The following is a 27,895-nucleotide window of genomic DNA, read 5'->3' on the forward strand; positions in this document are numbered from 1 at the left end:
TGTTATGGAGCACTGGATAGCAATCAGAAAATTGGACAATCAGAGTAGAGTGCTGACTCCCACTTTATAGATGGATTCTGAAAACCCACATCAACAGTAATGCAATTGTAGCCCTTTGGATAATAGGCACTGGGAATATGGTGCACAAATTACGCTGTGTTTTTGAGTGAGCTAATACCTTTATTCCCCCTTCAAAAAACAGCCAAATGCAGCAGCAGACTTAACTACAAAACAAAAACAACAAAGCTTGTAGACCTCATTGCCTTTGCACTTACAAAGGAATGAACTTTTGTAGTTTTCTGTAATTTCATAAAACATTAATGAAAGTACAAACCCTGGTGCAAACACTGAGATCATTGTTAGGCTCTGACAAGCAAAAACACTCTCACAACTTTTGGAGGGGGCTGGCCTAAAGACAAGGACCTTGGCTGCCTTTCATCCATTCATCAATGTGTTGATGAACCCACTGAAAGTGTACATTTTCTATGACTTTATTTTTGGTATAGGTGAGGTCATCTGATTGTCCAGTGTATTGGGCGGCAGGCTTGTTTAGCAGACTACACTGCATAGAAGTAAACCCAGAAGCTTGAAAATTATATTTTCAGCTTAAACTTGCGACGTTATATTATTTTTTTAATCAAGAATGGGTGTCCTCTTTGATCTAACCATTTTTTATTACTTATTAAACTTGAATGCTTAAACATGGGGAAAATGTGAATCTATGTCAAATTTGGTAGTTAACCCGATTTAGTGCGCGTCGATGTAACGTCTGAGACTTCCCGACCGAGTTGATGATGAACAACAGGCACCAGTATTCTGAGTAATGTTTAAATGAGGTTTTTGAGCTTTCACTTCGGTGTCTAACAACTTTAACACCTGGACGGAGGAAATGTAACTGACTTGGCCAGTCTAGAACAGCTCCCCCTTTGGCCATAAAAGTTCCCCTTAGCTGCGTGACCTGCATGCTGTTATTATTTTCAGCTGCATTGTAATGAAGCTGCGGGATGATGAATAAACACAACCCCACCCCAATATAAAAGAAACCTTCAACAATGACAAAGCAGAAAGTCTTTAATCAAATAGTCATGTTAGAGGCAATGTAAAGTTCCGTGTATTGTAAAGTATAACCAATGTCAAACAAATATGCAGGAGGATTCCTCTGAGCTGTGCTTATGTACAAAAAGCTATATCCAATCCCATGACCACAATCTCGGAAATGCCAATAGCTCCCCAACCAACAGAGAAAGCCAGCTGAGCATATTACATATTTATCACGCTCTCCTTTTGCAAATGCAATCATGTGAGGGCAAGAATTCAATTAACATGTAAATAGAATACAGTGTTTCTTTCTTTTCTTTTTTTATGGCGTTGACTTAGTTGGTTATGTTGTTGTGGCACTAAAATGCTTAAAACACAAAATTGCATTCTCTCATGTGTACTAAATACTTGATGATGAACAACAAGGTACGATGTTTGTCATCTGGGACTGCAAAGAGATAATTAAACGTATTTGTCATAGTAATACTAAACACCTATTGAATCTCATGGCATAAAAGTTTCAGATATTACTGTATATATAAACATACCAATATACATATGCATCAATAAAAGATACATTTCAGAAAACCATTTGTGGAAAAAAAAGCAAGTCACATCATGAAATTATCAATCAGCTCATCTCATCCATTTGACTCATGCTCATGTCCTGGGAGGCTGCACGAGAGGTGTGCAGACCGAGAGAAGGTCAGAAGTTCAAGGGTACCTGAGGGCTCATAACAGCAAGCTAATGCACTGACGCATGTGAGCTTTTTACAATAGTGCAGACTTTTTTGGGTGTTAGAGGGGAGGGGGCATACTGGCAAAAATCAAGTCAGAGGCACACTAAGTCCCTTGAATGCATTCTGTGTGTTTTGAATTTTAAATTAAAAAGAGTTTACGATTGAGATATAATATCTATGTTAGTCTTGAACAGTTTAGATTTTTTGATCTCTGTGAGAAATACTGTGGGCAAACTGTGGCTTCATCCCATGACTTGACTGCAGCAGTGGGAATCAGTGAGAGAACAGAGTCAAGGAAAAACGCTTAGAAGATGCAGTGCGTGGAATGCAAAGTGAACTAAGATATGGGCAAATCTATTTTAGGCTGAAAATAGAAAAGCAAGGACATGACTATGAAGGAGAAAACAATGACGGGGTAGGAAAAATGAGGCTTGAGAGCATGAGAGGTTGAAAATTCCCACGGGGAAATCATTTTAATGAACAGCAGAGCTCCACCTATGAGAACTTTTGGTGATGATGATGTCCACTAAATCTGATTGGGCAGATCTGATTAAAGAATAAAAGCTATATTTAGGTAAAGCATTAAACTAATGAATCAGCCCCTGCCCTGAATACAGGATGTCTGCTTCTGAAGCAAAACAATTGCCATCGGGTCAGCCAAAAATGTTACTGTGAGCCCGGCTGTCTGCTTCAGACTTAGCCAATGAGTAGAGTGCTGTCTGATGTCAACTACTAAGCAGTGACTGATTGGCTGGCTGTTGACCAGACGGGCAGTGGGCCTGCTGAGAGCACTCAATAGAGCAGGTGTGTGCACCGCATGTGTGAGTAGGTGGTCCGGTTGAAGAAAAACACGGTGTCAAATGATGACAGCAGCAAACCACACAGTTCAGCGTTTTTCATGAAGCTAGGATTGCACAAAATGTCATTGAAACACGTCGCAGGTATATTGAATGGATAGCCAAGGAGAAAACTACAAAAAAAAAAAAAAAGCCACTGTGTTTTCATTAACATTATTCATTCAGGATGTCAATAATATTTTGATAGCTATGCAGTCATCCGGGGATGGGCAATTCATTTTCCCGAGGAGCCACATGAGAAAAATTTGAGAGGCAGGCTCGGACCATGGACTGGTTGCTAGCCAATCACGGAACACATATTAACAAAGAATGGTTCACACTCTCATTCACACCTAACAGTCATGTTTTTGAAATGATGGAGGGTGCCGGAGTACCCAGAGAAAACAAAGCCGGTGTATGCGGAAAGCAGTATGACGCATTATCTGAACCTCGCTTCTGCTCCCGAGCTGTTAAGTCAATATAAAAGTCTAACATGCTAAATGGTTTCTCTTAACTCTCTGAAATGTCCATAAAGCCAAGAACCTCTAGTCTATTCCCCTCAGGATTCCTAAAATGCGTTTTGCACATGTCTGCCAGTTTCCTTACTGCAAATACACTACTGGTCAGGAGGCATGATTCTCATCAAGATGTCTGGCTGTGAAATGAGGAGACTACACCAAAACCCAGACTAAAGCTGTATGTCAATGTTTAAGAAGGCCTTGGTTTAGACTGGCCAGAACTCCCTTTGTAGCTGCCTGGAGCTTGACAAGCATGTGAACACACACACTGAATGTAGGCAACAAAGGGCCAGCATACGTAGGGAAAAGTGATTTGAGGGCCTCAAGCACATTGCATTATATTCAGCTTAATAGTGTTGCGCGCCGAACATGAATGATGAATTCTGAAGGTACAGGTGCTCAACCTCAAGACTACAAAGAAGAGGCTGCAGGAAAATATGACAACCAGAAATAATCTGAAGGAATGAACGGGTTTTCTTGGGTGTTTGGTATATTAGAGACAAATAATAGTGGGAACACCTACTTCCAAAAAGATGGAGAACAAGAGATAAAAAAATAAAAATAAAATAGAATTCATGGCAAGCAGAAGCCCCTGTAGTAAATTGTATGGCGGCTATGATAATACAAGTACGCACACTCAAAAAACAAACAAACAAAAAAACGGAAAGTCAGCAAATTGGCATTTGTGATCCTGTCCACTTCACTTTTCATCCTGCTTTATTGCTTCGATTCCTCTCCTTTCATCTCTGACCTTGAACTCTGAACACTATTGTGCGTATTCATGGCAACGCTGGAGAATCTGAAGAAGGTTAGAGCATACGCATCGTAAGTCTGACTATATAAATAAAAAAATCACAGTATATGATTTATGTTAGGAATCCTATCAGATGAATGATTCTGATAGCTTATGGTTAAGCAAAATAATATATCAACCATTGCAGGTAATATGTTGTTGCAGGGAAGCGCGAACACCGACTTCTTGTGATGTATGTCCTCAGTAATGCATCGTCGCTTGTCCTCCCATGTGGAGGAATTAAATAAGGCTCATCGTTACAAGGAGACGATAACGTGCTTCCAGTGCAATGTCATAACATTAGGTAATCCTCTTAAGGCTGGGATAGTAGATGATCTCCACACAAAGGCAGCCTCACAAGGAGACAGGATAAGTGTGCCCCACACCGCATCCTTGCCAGTCATCATCTTTCCTCCTGGATGGAGGGGGAGGGGCAACTGCTCCTCCCAATATAACAATACAATGTGTAAACCATGCGCGCTTATGGATGAACGTGAACATAAAATCCACAAAGATGGGAGACATCAGGTCAGCAGTTATGATATGAGACGTGGATACGTTTAGAATCAAGCTTTCTTAACATGCTAAATAGAAAGGTAAGGCCAAATGCTTAAAAAAATTAAATAATAATAATTAAAAAGAAAAAACAGCAACAACAACAAACCTGACATTGTATTAAATATTCTTTTCATTTTATTCCTGTTACAGTTTGGAATTGATTGAAGCATAATTAAAAGAAGAAGAATTGAAAATTTCAATTTCAATTAAGATCACATTTGAGGGCTAATCTTAATATTTTCGATTCATATTTTTATAGGCATCTCCAGAGGAGTCAGTGCCTCACCAGTTATGAACCTCACCGCATGTGTTGTTGGTTGAGAGGGCTTGACAGACATCTATGGAGAAGGAGCAATTTGGGAGCATGAATGGCATCTGGCGCCTCGGAAAGATCTAACTTCTGGTGTGGATTTCCATGCCAGCATCTCAAGTCGTGTGTATCTCAATAACGATGTTTAAATGAACAGATTGTCCAACAGCTGATGGTTAGATTGTGTTTCATTAGTAAAGCTGGAAACAGTGTCATAAGCATGATCAAAAGTTCAAGTCTGTATATTTAGTTGCTAAGGAGGTGCAGTGGAACCTTTAAGACAATTTCCCCTCAACTTGTAAACTCTAAAACCATTTTCAGAACAATGTCACATATAAACTTAACACGGGAAATGACATCAGATCTTCCAGTAGCAAAAGACCAACTGTGCATTTGTTTAGCATTTAATTTGGCGTTTTTTAATGACACTAGCCTAGAGCTTTAAAAAGGGGTGTTGACAGAAAAACTTGAAAAGCAAAGTCAAACAAAATACTTCTTTTAACACACAAACAGTAAAACACAAAAAAATCCAAAACAAAGAAGGAAGGCTGCACGACTACAGATTTTTTTTGTAGTGAACACTCATGAAAGTGTGCCCTGGATTGGCTGGCAACCAGTTCAGGGTGTACCCCGCCTACTGCCCAAAGCCAGCTGGGGTAGGCTCCAGCGGCCCCTGCGACCCTTGTGAGGACTAAGCGGTTAAGAAAATGGATGGATTGATGGACACTCATGAAAGTCCTGTTGAAGTTAACTGGTCGATGACGCCATGGAAATTTTATCAGTACGCTAACGCACTCCCAAGCCCTTTTTGCATATTTTACTGTTTTGGGACCAAAATGGCGATTTCAGAGAACAGGATTTCAAGATCGTCAAAGCTGCATTTTTTTTAAAAGGGCTATTATCCTCCAAGCTCACCAATCTCACCAATCACTCAACCAGCTGTTAACTGGTTAGAGGCATGACGATTGAGGGTGGCCTCGATTTCAAGATTGTGTAGTTTTCATGAGACGTGAATTCCATAGGGATCCATTTGGAAAATATGTTACACTTTAAATGTGAATTGAACTTGCGTAGTGGATACGTAAGTCACATCACAAGTACGGATGTAACGACATCAAAACACCACGATATGATATTATCACGATAAGAAGCTCACGATACGATTATTATCACAATATTGTGGGGAGGTTGGTGATATTAAAAATAGGTCACGATATTGTAAAAAAAAAAAAGAGCTCATACAAAAAAGCACAAAGTTGTGTTTTTATAGATAACAGCAATGCATTTAACCACCTACAATCTCTAATAACACTTAATATTGAGGCACTTGCTTGCTAATGCAAAAACTAGCCACCCAGAGGGTGCTAGAACGGAACAAATGGAAATCAACCTGACTTTTTTAACAGATGTGCTGCTTTTTAATATCGTGACAAGACAACGACAATATGGTGGCAGTTTTTATATCGCGATATCACGATATTGCCGTTATCGTTACAGCCCTGATCACCAGTGACGCGTGCACTGTTCATTAACAGGCTATTTTGAAGGAGCATGTGTTTTTTGCATTCTGTATTTCATAAATACAAGAAAAATAATGTAATCAGAATATTGTGTTCATGACTGTATGACAGCTTTATGTTTAAAAATTGAGTGAGTGTTGATCAGCTGTTGGCTAGCAACGATCGCATCAAGCAAGTCACTTTCACAGATCTCGACCAACATAGATCAAATACAGACGCTCCCCTACTTACGAACATTCGAGTTACGAACAACAGTACATACGAACATTTCTGCGCGTACAGTATGTCGAAAAATGTATGTAAAGAAATGCTGTAAGTTAGATTTTTTATTGCGCGTAGTGCTTCTTTCCGCCGCTAATACCGACGCTTGGCGCTGTGAGAGCTCATTGGAGGCTCAGCAACGTGTCGAGGAGGAGGAGGAAGAAACGCCGGTCCCCATGAAGGAGGAAATAACTTTTGAAGCCGATTCCAGCGACGACGAAGAATCTCTCATGATATAAATCTTCCTCCTCCTCCATCATCTCCTTAAGCATCGAGTACATCTTCCAAAAGTAAGTTAAACTTCATTTTATTTATCTTATTACGTACATGTACATACTGTGTGTGTCTCTCGCTCTCTCTCTCTAACATACGTAGTACAGTACAGTACTGTACGTATTCTCTCCATTTTATTAAAAGTTTTTTTCAATACAAACCAATGCAGGTTACTTGTACAAGCCTTAAACATACTTATATAAACCTTCAATATACTTATATAGGCTTTAAACATAAATTATAATACAAAATATAGCACTGAAGCAACTTACGAACAAATTCACCTTACGAACGATCGTCCGGAACGTAACTCGTTCGTAAGGTGGGGAGCGTCTGTAAAAACAAATCATTCAAAATCTAACTTACAGCCAAAACGGTGTTTGTATAGTTAAGTAGAGTCAAAGATATACGTAGCCAAAAATGTCCGCAGCACTACACCTTTTCTGATTCAAGCGCATGGGAGAATATGCCCCATAGATTTATCATCAGTTATGGTTACCTTACAGTATTTATACTCTTGTCTACTAATTAACAATAATGAAATTCATAGATGTTTGAAGCACATCTGCAACGTGACGTGTTTTTATATTTTCTTATTGACAGATGTTTACTAATTTTTACTTTTGTACTGGTGGTGCAATGGTACACATTGACTTTCATGCAGCCAGTGCGGGTTCCAGTCCAACACCCAGTGCTGCTGGAGGAGTGCATGATTACACAGAGGAAAATTACACCTCATATTAAGTGCACAGGTCAAGCAATGATCTGTGCACACGTCAGTCACAATGTAAAACCCAACCAGGTCATGATACTTTTGTCAGACCTCTGAGGTGAAAGGCTGGCACTGATCTCCTATGATCCGTCGTATTAACATCCATTTTCAGCAGTCCCAACAAAAAACCCATCTGTCTGTCTACATGTGCTGGCCCTGTAAGATAATTTGCAGGACTTGATCACTTCATCTGTGCTAGCCCCCGCTTTTTTTTTTCCCAGAACACAAACATCTACCCCTGGGAAAGATTAAAGCAGCCCCAGACCTCTTCCCCCCCACATTGAACCCAATACTTGCTACAATCATATAATCCTTTGTTTTGACAAATATCCGCATTTTAAATTGCAACTGTGTCAACATCCTCTCCACAATGAAGTTTCCATGAAAAGAATCAAAGCGATTAATATCACTTCAAAAAAGAATATTACATTTAGCTAAGCAAAAAATTGATGCCGAGAAGTGTGCACCAGGAATAACTCAGCAATACAATGTGGTCTATTTTAGCATTACAGGATTACAGTGAAGGTGAGTGTTTGCAATGTACAACATGAAGTAAAGCATGCAGGGGGCAAAAAAATCCCAGCAAATACAGACCCAGCCATACTTTACTAATCCATATCAGATCATTTATAACACTAAAAAGGAAGCCTTTATTGAGCCGAATAGACAAAAGACGAGGGACACAATTTAACTGTCACATTTTTCACTCTAGCAGCAGGGAGGGGCGCACAGGGGCACACATGCACAAGTGCTATTAAAAACACCCTGGATCACTGAGGTTTGAAATCTCCCATTAATCCCGGCTCACAGTCCCAACACTGTACATTAAACACCACTCTGCTCCAGACACACAGTGACTCGATGGCGACTGCCCTATTACCTCAATGTGGCGACACACAAATCTGTTTGGATGCCATGCAAAATCCTATCCTTGCTTTTCCGACACACGGGCGTACGCACGTATGAACAAACACAATATTTTTAAACATCGTTCAAGCGTGAATATTATAGAAGGAAACTGACGTAAGAACGCAACAATGCAACATGCGTGACCTTTTATTTGTGATGTGAGCAACTGTGAGACTGGTTTAAGAAAAACTAAAGACTATAAAGCAATAAAGAAAGTGACATACAAAAAAAAGGATAGTTGGGCTTTGTGGAAGGGAGAACATGGGAGTGGAATAAGAAATGTGCGTACACTTTGCTATTGAGCCAATATTCTTAGCTAGTCCAGTCATTCAATAACTGTTCTGAACTTCAGGTCTCTAAAATGAGAAACAGAGAAAAAGTTAATATTTTCCTGTATTAACTATACATTCACAATAGGAAATATAGCACATCTGGTAGACTAGCAATCTGCAAAGGTCCAGTATACTGTACGCACTGCCAAATTGAGCCATCAAAAGGAAATGAGGTTCAATGTAAATTTTGTAATTCAATAATGTTTATTATTGTAGTACTAGTTTGCAGTTTTGTTGAACTTTAGAGTGTGGTTCAGATAACATTTCATATTTTTGACTTTGAATTTCGGACCTCATTAGACTTTGCAGTTGGAGCTAATGAAGTGCCCAGTGAATGCCGACTAAGGGTCTCATTCTGATGTCAGCTGCCCACATATTTAAAGCATACAAGCAATGAGTAAACAATTCCAAAGCAGAGTTGTAAAAAGAAAGAGTTTAAAGGCAATATTCTCAGTACATATCGCCAGCTCTTGCATGAGTTCACTGTTTGTTGCATGTCTAATGATTTAAGAGTATCAGCAATTTTACACATTTTTCCTCCCTTAAAAAAGAAAAAGAAAAGAAAGAAAGAATAATCTGAAATGAACTATTTTGGCTAGATAAATCATGGCTCAATTATCCACACATTTATTAAATTGCTTTTAATTACTAACTCACAACAGCTCATGTGAATGTGCATATGATTATACATACAGGGAGATATGCATACCTCCTGAATTGCACATCACATGAGGTAGAGGACTTAATGAGAGAATTGATTGTCTAACTGTACAATCACATCCATCATTGAGAACACACCGGATAAATCATTTAGGTGAAAAATGGAACTCTCTGACTCAGCAATTTTAGGCAACAGTGAAATAAAGATCCCATTTTCTAATCTCATAGATTATCATTATAATTGTACAGCCTAGTAGGTTTGGCATCAAGGTAATGAAATAATTTGTAACAAGAGATTAACATGAATGAATAACAAAATATAACAAAATGTATCATAATAAAAATGCGGTAAATAACCCTAAATAACTGATACTCAATATAAACTTTACAAGAAATTAACATTAAATAATGTCAGGACAGTGGAATGGTGGTTAATAAGTATGTCTAATGGTCATAATAATAATAATAATGGTCATAATAATAATAATAAAAATAATAATGCATCATATTCATATAGCACTTTTCAGGAGACTCAAAGACACTTCATAGGGGATACATTATTCATGCACTCACACATTCACACTATGGTGGCAATAAACGATGTATGTAGCCACAGCTGCTCTGGGGCAGACTGACTGTAGTGTGGCAGCCAGTGTGCGTCTACGGCCCTCCGACCACCACCAAACATTTGCAACATTCATATACCAGTGTGAGTTGCACTAAAGGCAATATGTGTAAAGTGTTTTGCCCAAGGACACGACACATGACTTGGAGGGTGGAATTTGAACAGTTGACTGGACGACCTGCTCTACCGCCTGAGACATGGCCGCCACACGGCTTGTGTGAAGTTCCCATGCTTTCCCCATTCTTATGTAGGTTTTGTCAGGGAACGAATGGTCGGTTAGGTTAGGTTTTTCTTACTGGTAGGTCAATTAAATACACGCTGAAAAAAGGGTATTTTCCTTTTTCTCTGGATACAAATGTTTGTGATGTACCATGTCGGTTTCATTATTGAACCCCTAGGCACGAATAAGTACTATGTATAATTAGAAAAGTTACACAAATGGTCCAAACGGGAAAATGTACTATTTATTTACCATTTTGATTATATGTAAGAATGCAAACAAATGCTAGGCCTATCGGTATGCCTTGCTCCCAGCAATTTTCACTGAAACATACCCCTTCACTCCCGGCTTTTTTTTTACCGTATTTTGGCTGATTTTGCAAGGCCCACAGAATATTGTGTTCTCTTGCTATAAAAACATGCAACCTATCAAAAGAGTCTTCTTTTTTCATCAAAGTATATTTCTAACTGTTTCCGTTTTGCAGCAATTAGCATTAGAATATATCTAAGTTTGATCATTATTCACAAATTTGTTTACAACAGTGGGGGAAAGAGCATTTTGCAACACGACCATGGTTGATCTCTTATACTCCGCTGCCACCTGCTGGCCGTTTTTGTAATAACTGCCATTGCTTCAAGCATTTTCTTCGGTTCAGAGGCTGCATCAAAGCCTTCTGTATGCGCTAGCATTAAAAATACAACAACAACAAAAGTATAAATACGTCTTTGGGAGCATGGTAATATTTAAAGTAGAACGTTTTTGGGAGCAAATGAGTTAAGGGAATAAACAGAGTAGTAGACTTGACCAGGGATGGGTAACGTACTGCACTGTAAATTTCCTATTTTGTCACAAATCTATACTATTGGTTAGCAGAGGTGGGCATTCCGTCAGAACTGATTGACTGTCCGGCATTCGTCAGAAAAAGGATGTTCATTAGTGACAGACTGACAGAATTCCCACCTGTGCCTGATTACAGAAGCATAGTTAAAATAGCATGACGGACTGACAAACTGACGATTACAGTTTGGTTCAGCTTTAAAAAAAAAAAGAAGAAAAGATTGGATCGACACTGACGGACGAGTACCCAATGTGCTCATGAATGATGGACTGGCAACATTTTGTAAAATGACCACCTCTTTTGGTTAGTCCATGATGTGTCCGTGTTGTTTCTACAAAATATTAACCTGTTGAGGACCAGAATTTCCTCAAAGCCGTCTGAAAGTCATTTTTCATTTTGTTTTGACAAGCGCCAAAGTTGCGTTCCATTTGGACAGCCCGGAACCAATCAGCTGCTTCCAGAGTCCCACAGGCCAAAAAGACCCAGTAGGACTCCTTTGCCAGCTTGATGGCATCCCATCATGATAAGGTGATGGCTCAAGGAGGGGTAGACATTTATGTACCCTTTTCACGCATTTAGTATATACACTTAGGTACAGATTTGCCTATAATGGTATAAACATGTACCTTACCCTTATTTTTCCCCTTTCCCCTCGCCATGAAGGCCCCGGAGCTGCGGATGAACTCACCAAGGCTGAGCTGCTAGTAAGTGGCTGGGCCTGTCACAGGAACAGGCTCACTGGTGTTTAATGATTAAGTGACAGCTGGCTGAAGTAACAAGCAGAATAAAGACGTCTATAGAACTATACAATGAAAAATTGCAAGCCATATTGTATTCTTCAGCGGCCAAGCCACTGGGCCTGATCTCAACCCAATAGAGTATCCTTTTCATTTATGGAAGAAAAACGTGAAAGCAGCAAGAGCCATAAACTATTGGGGACCAAAATTGCCCCAAAAAAAAAAAATTTGACTAAATAAATTAATAAATGACTAAAAGTGAAAATAACTTGTGCAAAATTACAACTCACAATATCATTTGGATGTAACAGAACATAAGTTATTAATAATCAAGAAGACAAAATTTGATTTCACAATTTAGCACATTTTTAAAGATTACATTTTTAAAATGACGATTAATCAAATTAATTTGATTTATTGCCCAGCCCTACTTCAGGGCAGAAAGTCTTACCTTGGTTATTGATATACATTTAAAAAAATTAATAAAAATACTGTAAAATCAAGGTACTCTGCATTGAGTGGCTATATATTATTTTTCAATCAATGTTGAAAATCGTCTGTATTGTTTTATGTGTGACTCTTCACAAAGGCAAAATGGAAAAAAACTACATTTAGAACGTAGCGTAAGCATTGCAAAGCCTTCTAGTTTGAAGTTGAGTCATCCCATCATAAAACTACAACATTTCAACGGAAACACATTTGCTCAAACACGTATGGAGTTTTGTAAGTCCATCGTGACCTCATTCACACCTTCAGAAACAGAATCACATTTATTGTCATTCTATACATTGAAATTTGAGGTTGATACTCCTTGTTACCTACAAATAAAAGTGTTTACTGTTAATGCAGTAAAATAAAATAAAGTACACAAATAAGATATTATACTGTATATAATATATCTTACACGCCTTGGCCGCGACAAAGAAAATTGGACAAATAAAAATTGACCATTTTAACTTCATCTTCACTCCTAGTTACAGTAATTTCTGGACTATAAGGCGCACCTGACTGTAAGCCGCACCAGCTAAATTTGGGGAATACTCAAGTTTGTTAAACATATAAGCCGCACCTGACTTTAAGCCGCAGGTGTTTTAATGTTTCCACACCGGGTTCCCGCTACTTTCTTTTTCATAATGAAAGGGTGCAAATTGTCTCGCTCTCGTTCTGTCTCTCCTACTGTATTTGGACTCACTTGGTTTGTTTTATTCTGCCTGATGCTCTTGCACTTTCTTTACAGTGCGCATCCTTGTGATCTGATGGATAAGACGCACCTTTGTATTAGCCGCAGGGTCGAATGCAAGTGAAAAAAGTAGCGGCTTGTAGTCCAGAAATTTGTGTAATGAGTCTTGGTTGCTCCCACGCTCTGAAGTAGGCATCATGACACATTCAAGTTGAAGTCACAGAGTAACCCATCAGTGTGTCAGATCTGTGGTGGAAACTGATATGGAAGATTTAAAGTAATCAACAAGAAGAAAGCCGGAACAGGGAAGTCACACAAGACTAGATGAGGTAACTATGGGTTTGGTCAATAAATCCACCAGATCCATAACAACAAACTGCACAAAGGCTTGTTGCCTTTGAGACACTTTAAAAACAATAAAGATTTGGTTGTTTGCTTAAGACCTGTGAGGGAAGCCAATACTGACTGAAAATCAGGGAAAACAAAATAGCTTTGTACTAATTTGGCCTTTGAGCAATTTGTAAATGTGTTTTCCTTGAACGAGCTGCAGACAAATGTGGTGGTCATCAGCAGGGGTTGGAGTGCATGGGTGGTCACCGGGTAAAAGGACAGTTCCAAGTCCTATCTTTAACCAGAGTAAATTCTTATTATTATTATTATTATTATTATTATTATTAGGAAGGCTCCTCATTATTATTATATCACGCAACCAGCACACTTGCGCAAGTCTGGCAGTCTACTTCTTGCACTCTTCCTTGCTGATTGAGTAGGATTTGTGATCTAGGATCAGTAGCTGTAAAGTCCATTCTCTGTACGCTGACAGATAATACAGGCTGCCCTTTGGGCTTTCGTCAGAGCGGCAACAGATCCATACTACAGCCGACTGCCTGTCAGCAATCACACCATTGTCCTCTTGCTCACATTCACTCACACATAGACAGAGAGCTATTCACGTGCAAGGCTAGCATCAAAGCCCATCTGAGCTGGTTGGCATTTAGCAGAACAGGACCCGGAACTGTGTAACACAGCAGGGGGGCACATTGCTGGTATATTTCCAGTCTCGCACCAGGCGCAAACGGATGATGATGTATCGGTGTGGATTTGAGCTCGCAGACTTGACTGGCTCCGCTGAGTGGTTAAATTAGGCAGTTTGGATGGAAGAACTGACAGACGGACTGAAACAACAGGTTGAGGAAGCAATTGCATGCTATCTGCAAGGTATGTGTGTGTGTGCGCTTGTGTGACAGTGGCCTTTTAACCTCAAAGGTAGCAATTGTGTGTGGTCATTTATGACGCCCATCTAAACGTGTGTAGATAAAAATAGAGTGGATCCCCTTAACCGCTATTCAGAGATAAGGACCATGTTGTCACGCGTATAGCGGACACCCACGTACATTTGACACTCTTTGAAATGCATTGGAATTTTTTATTTTTTTTTAACCACATAAATCCTTCAGAAAATGCAGCAAAAACTCCAACCCACCAAAAAAACTACATAAAAAATACTGAAACAAAAATCTGCCAATTGGTGAATCCGCAAATGCAGAACCACCTGTCTCAGTTATTAAAAAGTAAGTTGAATTGCAGATAAATCCTTAAATTGTCAATGAAATCATTTTAAGTCTACCATTGAGAGTGACTACTGATATAACTTTGGCCAGGAGGGGCGCTATACATACTGTGTGTATTTATATGAAACTGTTAAATCCATATTTGTGTATAAGGAATGGGCGACACCCAGTAACGGCCAGACCTTATTTCAAGGTACCAGTATCGGTCACTCTCTTGTGGCCATTTTATGGCTCTATTAATTAATGTATTTATTTATTTAACCTTTATTTAGACATGCAAAATAGATTAAGCACAAAAGTCTTATTTACATCTGTGGCATGACAAGAGGCAAAAACCTCTTGAGGGACGGGGAAAAAAACTGGATAAAACAATTAAAGCAACCAATAAAACATTAAAAGAACAAATAAAACAAATGATGAAGAATATTTGTTTAGTGGAAATTGGTGGAATAAAAAATGATTTCTGCTTCTTGGCAGAGGTAATTACGGTGCTAGACTTTGCGTCATCTAAGGGGGCTTTCTTGCATTACAGAGATAGTGACTGTTAATTCTAGTGCCTAGACTGAGTGAAATTTAAATGAGAAACATGTAAAACGTCACATTCAGGTACAAAAAAAGCAGTGCTGAAGGAAGAAAAGAAACCCCCTCCACACATTTACAGGACATGTGCAGTAAATGCAGACATTATTGGAGAAAAACAAGATCACACTAACATTTTGCATTTGCATCCACTCAAATGTTACTCTTCATTTTATTGTTGTGGGAAAGGCATAGATACAATATTATCTTGGGAAAAAACATGTGCGTGAGATGCATTCAGCATTGAATTATTTATTTGGACAGGGACCAGTTCGATGACAAATGCATATAATTTCCCACGACAAATTGAGCGCTTCTTTGTACGTTCTCAATATTTGTGCGTTGACCCTTGTAAATAAACACGGCCCATCAGAGTGCCTGGATTTCCGTCATTCCATACTGCATTGCTCATAAAGCCTTACCTCACAAGCAGGGAGTAATGCATTGTCTCCCGCTTCCATAGCCGACTCAGTCAATAGCCAATTAAAGACGCATGGCATGGTCTCTGGTGGTCAGTGGTGCGTGTTTTCTCTTTAGCCAGGGAAATAAATATGTAAATGAATCATGCGAGGAACAGCACCAGGTCAGGTCACCCTCTTATCAATACCTCCCCTACACATACAAATACACACCAACACTTAATCGCAGTCAGTCGGTGCAATTAACACATTAGGATAAGGTCGTTACTTGCCAGCAAAACACAACAATATGCCAAGTAGGACTAAAACAGCATTTGCCCTCTGCACCACATGGCCATTTTCTGATTGTCTGTATATTGTATCCCTATGTTTTACAAGTGATAAACAACAAACGATGCAAGAAACCACAACATGACCATAAAAATAATTAGCTGGAATAATTCCAACATCAGGATAAAGTGACACTCACTGGCATTTCCTTTTAGTAAATCTAGCAGACTAATTTACTCTTAATTAAAACACAGTTTTAGTACTAACAACAAGAGCCTAATTTGCATCCTAGATGGGCTTCACTTAAATAAAGAAACTACATCATTAACGGGATATTGGATTGAAAAGGACTATACATAATTTCAACAAACAAATAATAGTGGAGCAAGTATAGTCCTGGGGTGTCAAACTCATACCAGCTCAGGGGCCCCTTGGAGGAAAATATATTCCTAAGTGGGCCGGAACGGTAAAATCATGGCATACAACTTAAAAACAATTGGTGTCAGTTATACACAGATTTTCGCTATTTGCAGGCCAGCCCTAAAAAACGGGACTTTAAATATATTGTATCAAAAAACAAACACAAATGCAAATGTAACGCGCCAAGACTTTGCCCGTATGAGATCCCGGTGTGTTATATCTACCGGTTTTGCATATTTTTTGTTCCCAGAATGCATTGTGTGTAGCAGTTAATGAAGTGATTGGACCTTAATTCATGTTGTATGTGTTTGTGTTACCAGTAGCTGAATGTGTGTCATATTCAGCACGTTTTTTTTTTATTTTTGTTGGTCTATGATATTAATTTCTATTTTTTTCAACAAACCGTAACTTGAGGGTGTGTGTAAAATGACATTCAGGTCAACTCCATATATAAGTTGGATTGCTCATCTGCTAGTGAAATTACGAATTTATGTGTTTTGATTTTGGCCGTCTGATTAATTGGTCCGACATTATGCATTTTTTTTTACTTTACAAGAGCATCTTAAGGGCCGGTTTTAACACCTTTCCGGGCCTGATCCAGACGCCTGTTATAGTTAATAATGTCAAATTCAATACAAACAATTTCTAGGCACTTTTGTATCGTCAATTAGTGGATTTCAGTTACTAATAAAAATTTACATTGAAGGTCAAAGGTCATAAGCATATAATAAGTATAGAGATGAAGCATCCAATTTGTTATGACTGCTGGCAGCGTCTCATACACTCATTCCTTCTCCCCGCATTTGTTTTCACTTAAAAAGTTAGAAATATTAGGCTTGACGGTGAAATTCCAGGATGAATCTAAAATGCACTATAACCGCTTTACAGGTGAACATAATTTGATCATTTCTAAAGTGATTGAATGCACATGTCCAACTAGTCTGCAAATGGGTGACGACCAGTCCAGTGTGTATATCCCACCTCACGCCCAAAGTGACCAGGCAGAGGCTCCAGCACACCTGCAACCCTAATGAGCACAAGCTGTCATGAATGTGACGATATATTTCCCCCAAAGACATTCCTACCACCCAGTGGTGTAGCCCTGGAGAAGTGGGTATACTAAAAAATTGACCTACCGGTACCGGTACTTTTTTTTTTTTCTTGCCATGTTTTAAAAACGGTGACATTTAAGAAAATATTGCCATTTGTAATTACGCACAATAATACAATTATCGTCAGTTTGTAATGTAAAATGTATTTCTTATGAGGCAAACATGACTAATATGTTATCAACTATAAAATTAAATAAAAATTTGTATACAGTAGGCTATACAATAAATCTCTTTGACTGCCAGACGTTTTCAGAAAAGGGATGCCGTGGGTGCCAGCCGATTTAAGCATTTTGACTGATCTTTTGACTGATCTTTCAAGGTCCACAGAAAATGATGTGTTTGGACTATGGAAACACACATACTACCAAATGAAAGATTGGACTCTCATCTTTCATCAGAAAAAAAAGTTTGTTTCTACCTTATTCCGTTTTTGAGTAATCAACAATAGAAAATGGTTTGTTTCACCTCTGTTTTGAAACAAACGTCTTTTAACGTCTTTGGCACTCCTCCATAGGCATTTACTAAACGTTATTTAACGTTTTTGGCAGTCAAAGAGATAACTTGGCTAAAGTTATTTAGACCTAAAAATAAGGGGGAAAACTTCATAGACACTGAGATAATCTCTGGTCTGGGCATTTACTACAGTTTCATTCATCAAACATTACATTTGCAAACTGGGTTAGTTATACAATTACTGAAACAATTACAGTCAGTCATATTGCTGCCAGTAAAAACAATGATTTATTTGGAAATGACTTTAAAACTTACTTGTGAATGATGTTTTCGTAGTGTGTACAGTATGTTTTTTTGGATACATGAGGTCACTCACTGGAAAGACGTTTATTTATTTCCGCCTCGCTCACATTTACTATCATTGTGCAGGAGACAGAGTGACCTGTCAATCAACTGGAGTGGCATTGGCACCTCACGTGTTAGCAATAAAGTCCTCATCATGACCCGCCCAACTCATTCTCTGATTGGCGCATCAGTCCTCATGTCTTTAATTAACCAATAAGGCAGCGAGTGCAGGCCAGCCAGTTAGATGCGGAGGGTGGGTCATGGCTGAATGGTCAATGGTGCGCAAAAAATAATTGAGGATTTAGAAGTGGGTAGACGCAAACTTGACTAAAAAAAGAAGTGGGTATACGCTGTATACCCGCGTATTCCCTGGACTACACCTCTGCTACCACTTCCTGCCTTGCTTCTCTGGATCTAATTGAATATTTAGTGGGAGGCACAAGCATGTAAACAAATGTGAGGACCTTGAAAGTTACAACTAGAGAAAGGAGATGAGCCCCTACACGCGGGGGCCATATTTAACTTCTGTAAACACTGCGCCTTGTGATGTTGTAACTTATGCGTACGAACGTCAATGTGGCGTTGTATTTTGTGTTTACAGACGCATTCATATTTGATTTTGGAATGAACCACTACATAAAAATGTCTAATATTCATCCAAAAATCAAAAAGTGGAAATCATGTCCTGCAGTGTGATTGAAGCCTATTTCCTCTTTCCTTTTTTTTTTTTTTTAACACGGATATTTATAACAAGGCTGTGAAAACGCTTTCAGGCTACTCCTCCTAAAGTAAAAGCAAAAGTGACATACAGCAGTAAGACAACAAACCTGCTTCAGTTCTTTGATTTAATGTAGGCTTAGTTAACATTAAGAGTTGGTAGTTGGGGAGATTTTACATTTAAAAAGGTAAAACATTTGTGAAAAAAAAAAATTTGTGACATGAAGGAATGAGACAAATGAGCCCATGCAAGTCAAGATACGCGATCAAAGATACTATTAATATAAATTATATTGTGATGTTAAATTTCAGTCCTATGTGAACTTTTGACAACAAGTTGTCAGGCATCACCCTCTCATGCACGAGCGGTACTGCGGTGTCACTCACTGTGTTCCTGTCCTGTCCTACATTCCTCCTTCCCAAGAGTCAAGCAGAGCCTCTGCAACCACAGACGCCATTGCACAGGCCGACAGTTCTGGCCAGCTTTAAGCTCAAGGCACAGGTCATCTGTTGCCACGCTAATTTTAACTTACCCCTTGTATGCTGGTACCGAGAATCACTGATGTTTAGCAATGACACCCTCAAAGTGATTCACATATCATGTCACATCTATAAAATTTCACTCTTGTGATCACCCCTGTAGGATCAAATTATATTGAGATGCGACATTGCCTGTCTTATAACATGAATGTTTGCTTTTGATGACCAGAGTAAGAAGGGGATTTTCTAAATGCAATTTATATACAGTGGCATGCAAAGGTTTGGATTCTATAGCCTTTTATGCAGATTTTTCCATGATGCTAAAGATACTTTTAAAGAAAGACCTCTTTTGATCGAATTTTTTTTTTGTACAGTAGTTTACTGTTTTCTTGAAATTTCAGTATTTTCTTACATTTATGAAAGACCTGACTTATTGCACTTTGAGACAATTCAGAATCTTTTAGGGGGGGCTGGGGCTGTGGGCCGGTGGGGTGCCTGGCGGGCCTGCCGTGCCCCGTTCTGGTGGGGGGGGGGCGCTCCTGGCTCCTGGGTTTGCTCTCCGGGCGGTGGCCCCTGCGGGGCCTGGGGGTTGTGCTTGCTCTGTCCTGGCCGGGGTCGACGGTTCCCCTCTCTGGTGGAGGTTTTCATGCATGCCAGATCCACCACACCAGCATCTACCGAAATTCAAACACAATCTGCTTCTTCCTCTGGTCGTTGAATCGGTGGAGGCTGATGTCTGTGGATCTCACTCTGCTTCATCTATCCTTCCATCCTTTCCTCAGTCTTTCCTTTGTTCTCTTAAGGTCTCCCTAATTTGTTGGAATTTAGATGTTTCTGGGGTTGGTGAAAGATTCTGGTTGGTAACCCGGTGGGTAGTAGGTGATGTCTGGTCGGTGCTGGATTTCACTTTCCTTTCTTTTCTTTGATCTTTCCTCGGGTCTCCTGACAACCTCACGACTCTAGCTGGATTCTGAAGTATTCGGTTTAGGTGAACGGTATGGGATTTTTAATAGGTTTTAGGTGAATTAATGTGTACACACTCACACGCACGCACACATGCACACACACACCCGCACATGCTCATACTCACGCACATACAAAAAAAAAAGAAAAAGAGGAAAAAAAATTCAGAATCTTTTACAATAATGTTAACAATTATTGAATTAGAATTATGAAAATATTTTCAACTCATCCTTGCTGATGTCAATGTTTGTGTAACACTTAAGTGATTATAATGTGTTGCTTTCATTAATAAACTAAATCATTTGAACCAATTACTGTGTCCGCAAAATGTTATTTGGAATTTAATGTTTGTGGAGTTTTTATGTCCTTGATATTTAAAAAGAATCAATGTTCCATAATTAATCAATATCGGATTGAGGTGAAGTGAATCGAATCGGGAAAAATCTAAATCGAATTGAACTGAATGCTTGTGAATCAAAATCGAATCGAATGAGGAAATTAGAATTGATATCCAGCCCTGTTGCTAACATTAGGGATCTTCAATACCTAACCAGTATGAGTACTCTTGAGTAATCACTGATACCAAGTGCTGATACCATATACATGCACCCCGCCTCACACCAAAAACAAAAACAAAAAAAACAATGACAGATACTTTTAAAGAAAGACCTCCATCCATCTATTTTTCGAACTGCTTATCCTCACTTGGGTTGCAGGTATGTTGGAGCCTATACCTGATGTCAAAGTGCGGTAGGCAGGGTACACCATGAACTGGCCGTCAAACCTATATATCCTGATATAGCATTTGTCCTTATTTGTCCAATTTTCGCTTCTTTTAATTTCTAGTTCCTGATTGTAAAACGACCACAAAAGGCTGCCAATACCAGTATCGGCCTATGTCGCGAGTGCCAAGAACTTAAAATAAGGCCAGGTCTCTGCACCGATACTGATATCTGGTATCAGTACTCCGCCCTATTAACTCTTTCACTGCCACTGACGTTTAAAGACGTCAAGTAAAAACCTACGGTTCACTGCCAATGACGTCAAAAGACGTCATCCAATGATTTTTTTTTTTTTTTGAAACGGGTAGAGGAAACCCTTCCGCATGTCTGGTGAAAGTTTCCAGTCTGTCTGTTGCGCCTAATGACTATTTTTGGCCCCCTCTTTCATTTGGTAGTATGTGTGTTTCCATAGTCCAAACACAACATTTTCTGTGGACCTTGAAAGATCACTCAAAATGCTTAAATCGGCTGGCAGTGGGGACAACCCGTTTCTGAAAACGTCTGGCAGTGAAAGAGTTAACAAAAGTATGCATTTTTAGCAAATAGAGAGTAGCTTAATTGTTATCAAACACTTCTAAATAACTTGTTTTACGACATACCTTAGGTGATGTAGTAAGCGTTGCTATCGGTGCCGTTTTAGTCTTTACTGGTTTTGAAACTAAATCCTGTCCTCTAGGTTTGGTTTATGCAGTTAATACAGCGTCATACTTATTTTTTCATGGGCTTACGTTGGTCTTCCCAACAACAACAACAACAGACTGCAATAAAACCTCAGGGAGTGTGCATTTACATACAGTAGGGTTACACATACACTGCAGCTGTGTTACTGTGAGTTGACTTGCGGGGTCAAAAGTAATCTCAATAGAAACCAGCCTGAAGCATGTGATTTTTTTGGACTCCAGTTATGATACTAACATGGTGCAATGTGTTGAGGTCAATGTCAAGCCCTGGAAACACCTGTGATTCGGTGCTCTGCATGCAACATGTGTGTTAAACCTTAAACCTTTCAAAACTCACCGACATGTAAACAAGAAAGACATGCTGTAGAGTCACACTGCACCACTTAGTCATAGTAGAACACACGAAATATCAGCCCTGCTCTTGCTCTGGAGCATGAGTGATGCTTCTCCAGGAGCACCTTAAGATGAGGGTAGCAGGAGGTGTCTGCAGGCTGATTTAGCACCTCAATCTCACACAAGAGGGGTCACTTTTCTCCCCACTGGATGACTTACGAGAGCACACTCAGGGCTTTCATTTCCATTTTATTGTGATGTATGGTGGCTAAAAGTTGCCATTCTCTGTTGCAGAATCTTGGTGAAGGACAATGATCGTTACACATGGCTTATGACTGTTTGGCAATGTCATGTAGTTCATGACTATTGACGCATTGTCACACATTTATTGCAAGCTATTGTGAAATATAAGGTTCTTCCATTGGAAAAGACAGAATGTCATAATGCCAGCAATTGTTCAGGACCACTAAAACGTTTTTCTTTTTTTCTTCAGGTAAAATAGTGCCTCTACCACAATGATCCTAAAACTATATCTGATGGATTTCTTCTTTTTTTTTTATCCTGACGTACCAGGCAACACTGCTCCTTTCTAGTGAAAGTGATGACATTTGTAAACTGCCTCACGCAACTAGCTCCACCTACTGCATACTTGCCAACCCTCCCGATTCAGGCGGAAGACTCCCGAATTTCAACCCTATCTCACGCATGTCTCCCGGTCATGTCTTTCTAATATGATTTTGCAGCTAAGTAAACAGCTTACATTGTGGGGAATGCATATTCATCGGAGGAGTGGGTACAGTCTGCTACTTGCTATTCCCCGGAAAAAAAGGCCGTCAAGAAAGTGTAACGTCTGCACGCGAAAGGAGCCATCGCAAGTGAAACTAATCTGTTGTGCAAATCGTGCTGCGTCTCCTTGCACGCATGGGAGCGTTACAAAAAGAAAAACTGTATTTGAAACATCCACATAATTGTAAATAGTACCACAGTTCCACACATTTGTAAATAGTTTGTGAAATTGTTTTGTCAAATTGTTACACTGTTGAATGGAAATAAACGTATTTTGCAACCAAAAAACACTTTTTCATTGTTGGTGATAGCGTTTTACAGAAGTAAAGCGCTATTTAGGTGTTTGTGGCATCATTCATGGACAAAAAGAAGTGTACAATTCACTAGAGTGCATGAAATAACATCGTTTCACAAAAAGCTTTTTCTCCGCTTTTTGTTTCAACACAGAGCATTTCGGTGAAACTAACCATTTTCTATTGTTGATTACTGAAGAACGGAATAAGGTAGAAACAAACTTTTTTTTCTGATGAAAGATGAGAGTTCAATCTTTCATTTGGTAGTATGTGTGTTTCCATAGTCCAAACACAACATTTTCTGTGGACCTTGAAAGATCAGTCAAAATGCTTAAATCGGCTGGCACTGGCGACATCCCGTTTCTGAAAACGTCTGGCAGTCAAAGAGTTAAGTGGAAATGATTTCGTTTTTTGGTCAGCTTCTCTAATCATAACCAAGCAAGTGGTTCTTTCACCAAACAAAAATATATATTATATTTCTATCCAACTACCTGATTATTGAATAGAATTTTTGGTAGGATATCCGAATACCCAAATATTTGAAAATGAGTTTAGCACACCTGATCTACAGGGTCACCGGCCCACTTGACCGCTTTTCTAACGACTGTAACAGTGAATAAGGTATTGTTGTCATTTATTAAAATGAATATATAAATTTATTTTAAATGAAATAACTGACAAACTGCAAGCGTTATCCAGTTACATTAAAGTTAATAAATTTAATTAACCTGATTATTTTCATTTCTAACGGAAGTCCATGGTGAAGCTCATGAGTAGATGGCTTTCACGATAGCGATACTGTACAGTGCTATGCTCTCCGTTCTCATTCACATACTAACGATGCAGCATCAAGAGCAGCTGGGGGCTTTCAATACCTTGCACAAGGACGCTTCAACATCCTCACAAATGCTCAGGATCAAACCTACAAACTTTAGATTGAGAGAAGGTCACTCTACAATTTGAGCCATGACGCTGAAAGAGCAAGGAGGATCATGTGATGCATGGAAATGCTCGATTTACTTGTGCGGACTGATCAATAAGAGAGAAGAGAAATGTACCAGTTGGGCAATAGAACAAGATACAAAAGTAAGTAATCAATAAAAAAAAATAGCACTGCACTGAATGAAAGCAGAGCAAACAAAGGATTGACACACTTTGCAGACTTTGTTCAAGTTGCGCACAATTAATTAAGAATCAACACATTGTGTAACAAGACAAATATGATTATGCTGCATAATTACTTCTAATCATTATGAGTGCCTCCTCATTCCCTGGAGGCATGCAGCCCTCCAAAATGGACAAATAGCTCTAAACAGTGGCAACGTAACAAAAACAAGATGTCTGTCATCATTACGTTAGCAGAATACTGGAACACATCATGTCACGCTTGGATAATAACTGTTTTGGTTTCTGTTCATCAGGCTTTGTTTGGTACAGTAGAGATTTAGCAGTGTGTAAGTCAACCCAGTAAGCTGTTACTACAGCTATAAACAAAAATAATTTCACTTGTATATGATCACTCAGCCCAGTGAACTATATTTAGCATCTGTGGCCCTCTACTGATATAGAGCATGTGTAAATGTGAGAATGTGCTCCAGCGTGTGCCCCCAGTACACTACAGCAGTCTCCACGATGATAGCTAATTATCTTGTGGACACACATAACATTCTGCTTTACATTGTGGACATTCAAAACCTACTCACAACATTCCGGGTGTCCACATAAGAGCATTCAAACACAATTCCATAAGGTCAGACGCTGGACGGTAGTTGACCTTCAAATCCCAACATACATAGTTCTGGAGGACATGACAATCATTAAAGTCTCTCAGACTCATGGCTTGCAGCGCAGGGAGCAAAAATGAGCTCTTTGAGGAACCATGTGTGGTCCCCAAATGATTGGTTAGCAGCTGTACTTATCAGGAAGCCATAGCACGTGTAAACACGCTTGGGCATGGATAAATGCATCGCAGTGTGTGTGTGTGTGTGTGTGAGGCAGGGAAGGGTAACGGCGTTAACTCATGGTACAGCCTAGTGGGAATTGGAATAAATGCATGCCTGAATGGAGATTTATGGAAAATATATGACTGCACTTTATATTACTGAATTTTTTTCAAAGACGAAAGGCATCGACCAAAGCTAAAGAGCACATTGATGACGACGATGATCATCATCGATGATGATGATGGTGACTCCGAGGTTGACGCTGAAGTTGCAAGCGTTGACGCGGCGGCTATGACGACGTCATAAAGGTTCACCGGCTAGCGATGCTAACACCGGAAAACGCTGAGCACAACCGAGCACGCTCAGGCGGACGTTCAATCGGACGACGAAGAGTGCCCCGAGTCCAATGCATATTCATCGGAGGAGTGGGTACAGTCTGCTACTTGCTATTCCCCGGAAAAAAAGGCCGTCAAGAAAGTGTAACGTCTGCACGCGAAAGGAGCCATCGCAAGTGAAACTAATCTGTTGTGCAAATCGTGCTGCGTCTCCTTGCACGCATGGGAGCGTTACAAAAAGAAAAACTGTATTTGAAACATCCACATAATTGTAAGTAGTACCACAGTTGCACACATTTGTAAATAGTTTGCGAAATTGTTTTGTCAAATTGTTACACTGTTGAATGGAAATAAACGTATTTTGCAACCAAAAAACACTTTTTCATTGTTGGTGATAGCGTTTTACAGAAGTAAAGCACTATTTAGGTGTTTGTGGCATCATTCATGGACAAAAAGAAGTGTACAATTCACTAGAGTGCATGAAATAACATTGTTTCACAAAAAGCTCTTGTGTGTGTGTGTGTGTGAGGCAGGGAAGGGTAACAGCGTTAACTCATGGTACAGCCTAGTGGGAATTGGAATAAATGCATGCCTGAATGGAGATTTATGGAAAATATATGACTGCACTTTATATTACTGAATATACATTACATTTTCCATGCCAACATTTGAGACGTGAGTTAGAGGTCGGAGGTGGGAAACTATGCCAACATTTGTTTCTCCAACACAGATTAAAAAATATAAAAAATAAAAAGTCTGTAAGACTGGCTGTTGGAGCACTAAGGAAATGTACATACTTGGTGTAGGAACGCATGTAGCTACCTTGTATGACAGGTGGTTAAACTAATACAGGGAGTCGTCGAGTTATGACGTACGCGACCGACGTCGTTTTGACTTTACGACGCCCGTGCCTCGTCCGTACCATCTTCTTTTTCATTAATTTCCCACAGTAACCGTGCCATTTTAAAGTTATTTAAAGTTGTCTTGTTGTTACCTCCAGCAACGTGCGTCCATCGAGCAGGTCGGCTCATTCTCAGGTAGCGTCTCATTTCCGTGTTTAAGTTTCCATTAGCTCCGCTTTGCCGTCCTTCAGCAATGAATGTCCAACGAAAGATTGGTTGCGGCATCTTCCGGGTAGCGCAAATATGTTTTTTTAAATTACTGTACAATGTATTGTGTTGTAAATATTGACTTTAAAGGTGCATTGTGCAGTTTAAAAAGGCAATATTAAAGTTTTTTTCTACATCATGCATGCTTTACCAATGCCCAAATGAGTACAAAGAGCCCTGACTCTTTTACTCTGACTGAACCTATGAGCTTTTATCTTCCCTTTACAGTAGAAAGTGCGGACCCACACTTTTTTTGGGCAGGGATGGGGCTGTGTTTTTCTTACCTCATTTTAAGTCATGTCTTTGTTTGTCAGCTATGGCTGTCGCTTTAAGATCCTGCACGTACTTGCACGCGCACTATCAACAAGCCTAACACAGATGTTGCAATTATGCTTTGGGCCAGAGGTGGCAGTCGCGAGTAACAAAGTGACAAACTGCACAAAGATCCTTTAACGGGGAAATCCGATTCACTTCAAAATTTGAGTTACTTCGCCAGCGTAGGAACGGAAATCATCCGTAACTCAAGGACTCCCTGTACACAGTCGATTTTCATGTTGGATCCCTGACAAATTTCAGATGTCATGATCTGTATTTGGACGTAACCAGGCCGCTCTGGCAGACAGTCAACAGGCACAAGACTGCTCTGCTGGAGCAGAGTCGGATGGCGGCCGCAGAATGTGGGCCGCCGGAGCAGGGTCGGGTGCCGACCGCAGGATGAGTGGCACCCGAGCACGTGCACCCAATTCTGCTCTGGCGGCACACGTCCTGTGTCTTGGTCATCCACCTAAATGTCCTGCATAAAGACCAAATACGCATCATGCAAGTATATAAAAAAAAATTCAAATCTTGGTGCTCGAGGACAATAATGAGTAATCACTGTGTTGTTACGACAAAAAAAGCAGAGGATGAGGCCCTTAGCGCCACTGTTGTGTGATGGGTTATCATTTGTGTCATTGGGCTTTGGTGTATGCAGAGCTCATAGAGCTGTATAGAAGGCAAAGTCAGCCAGTGCAGAAGCATTCAAGCAGGTCAGGGACAACATTTGTCTTCACCGTGGAACCTCAATGATCACAAAATGCAATGCTCAAATCTCTGGATGTAGAATTTCCTGTGCACAATGGCTTTGAACAATCACGTTCAGCTTGTCGTGTTCTTGTAATAAGATTGCAAATTATTTTTTACAGA

At 39.6% G+C, this 27,895-nt stretch overlaps 1 protein-coding gene across 5 annotated transcripts in view; it reads right to left on the reverse strand.

Moving 5' to 3' along the window:
• tspan9a (tetraspanin 9a) overlaps window positions 1-27,895 on the reverse strand; it is a 228,580-nt gene that overhangs the window by 142,964 nt on the left and 57,721 nt on the right. The gene's annotated exons all lie outside the window — the stretch shown is intronic.

Source organism: Vanacampus margaritifer, chromosome 6 (assembly GCF_051991255.1).
Source record: "Vanacampus margaritifer isolate UIUO_Vmar chromosome 6, RoL_Vmar_1.0, whole genome shotgun sequence".
Classification (NCBI taxonomy): domain Eukaryota; kingdom Metazoa; phylum Chordata; class Actinopteri; order Syngnathiformes; family Syngnathidae; genus Vanacampus; species Vanacampus margaritifer.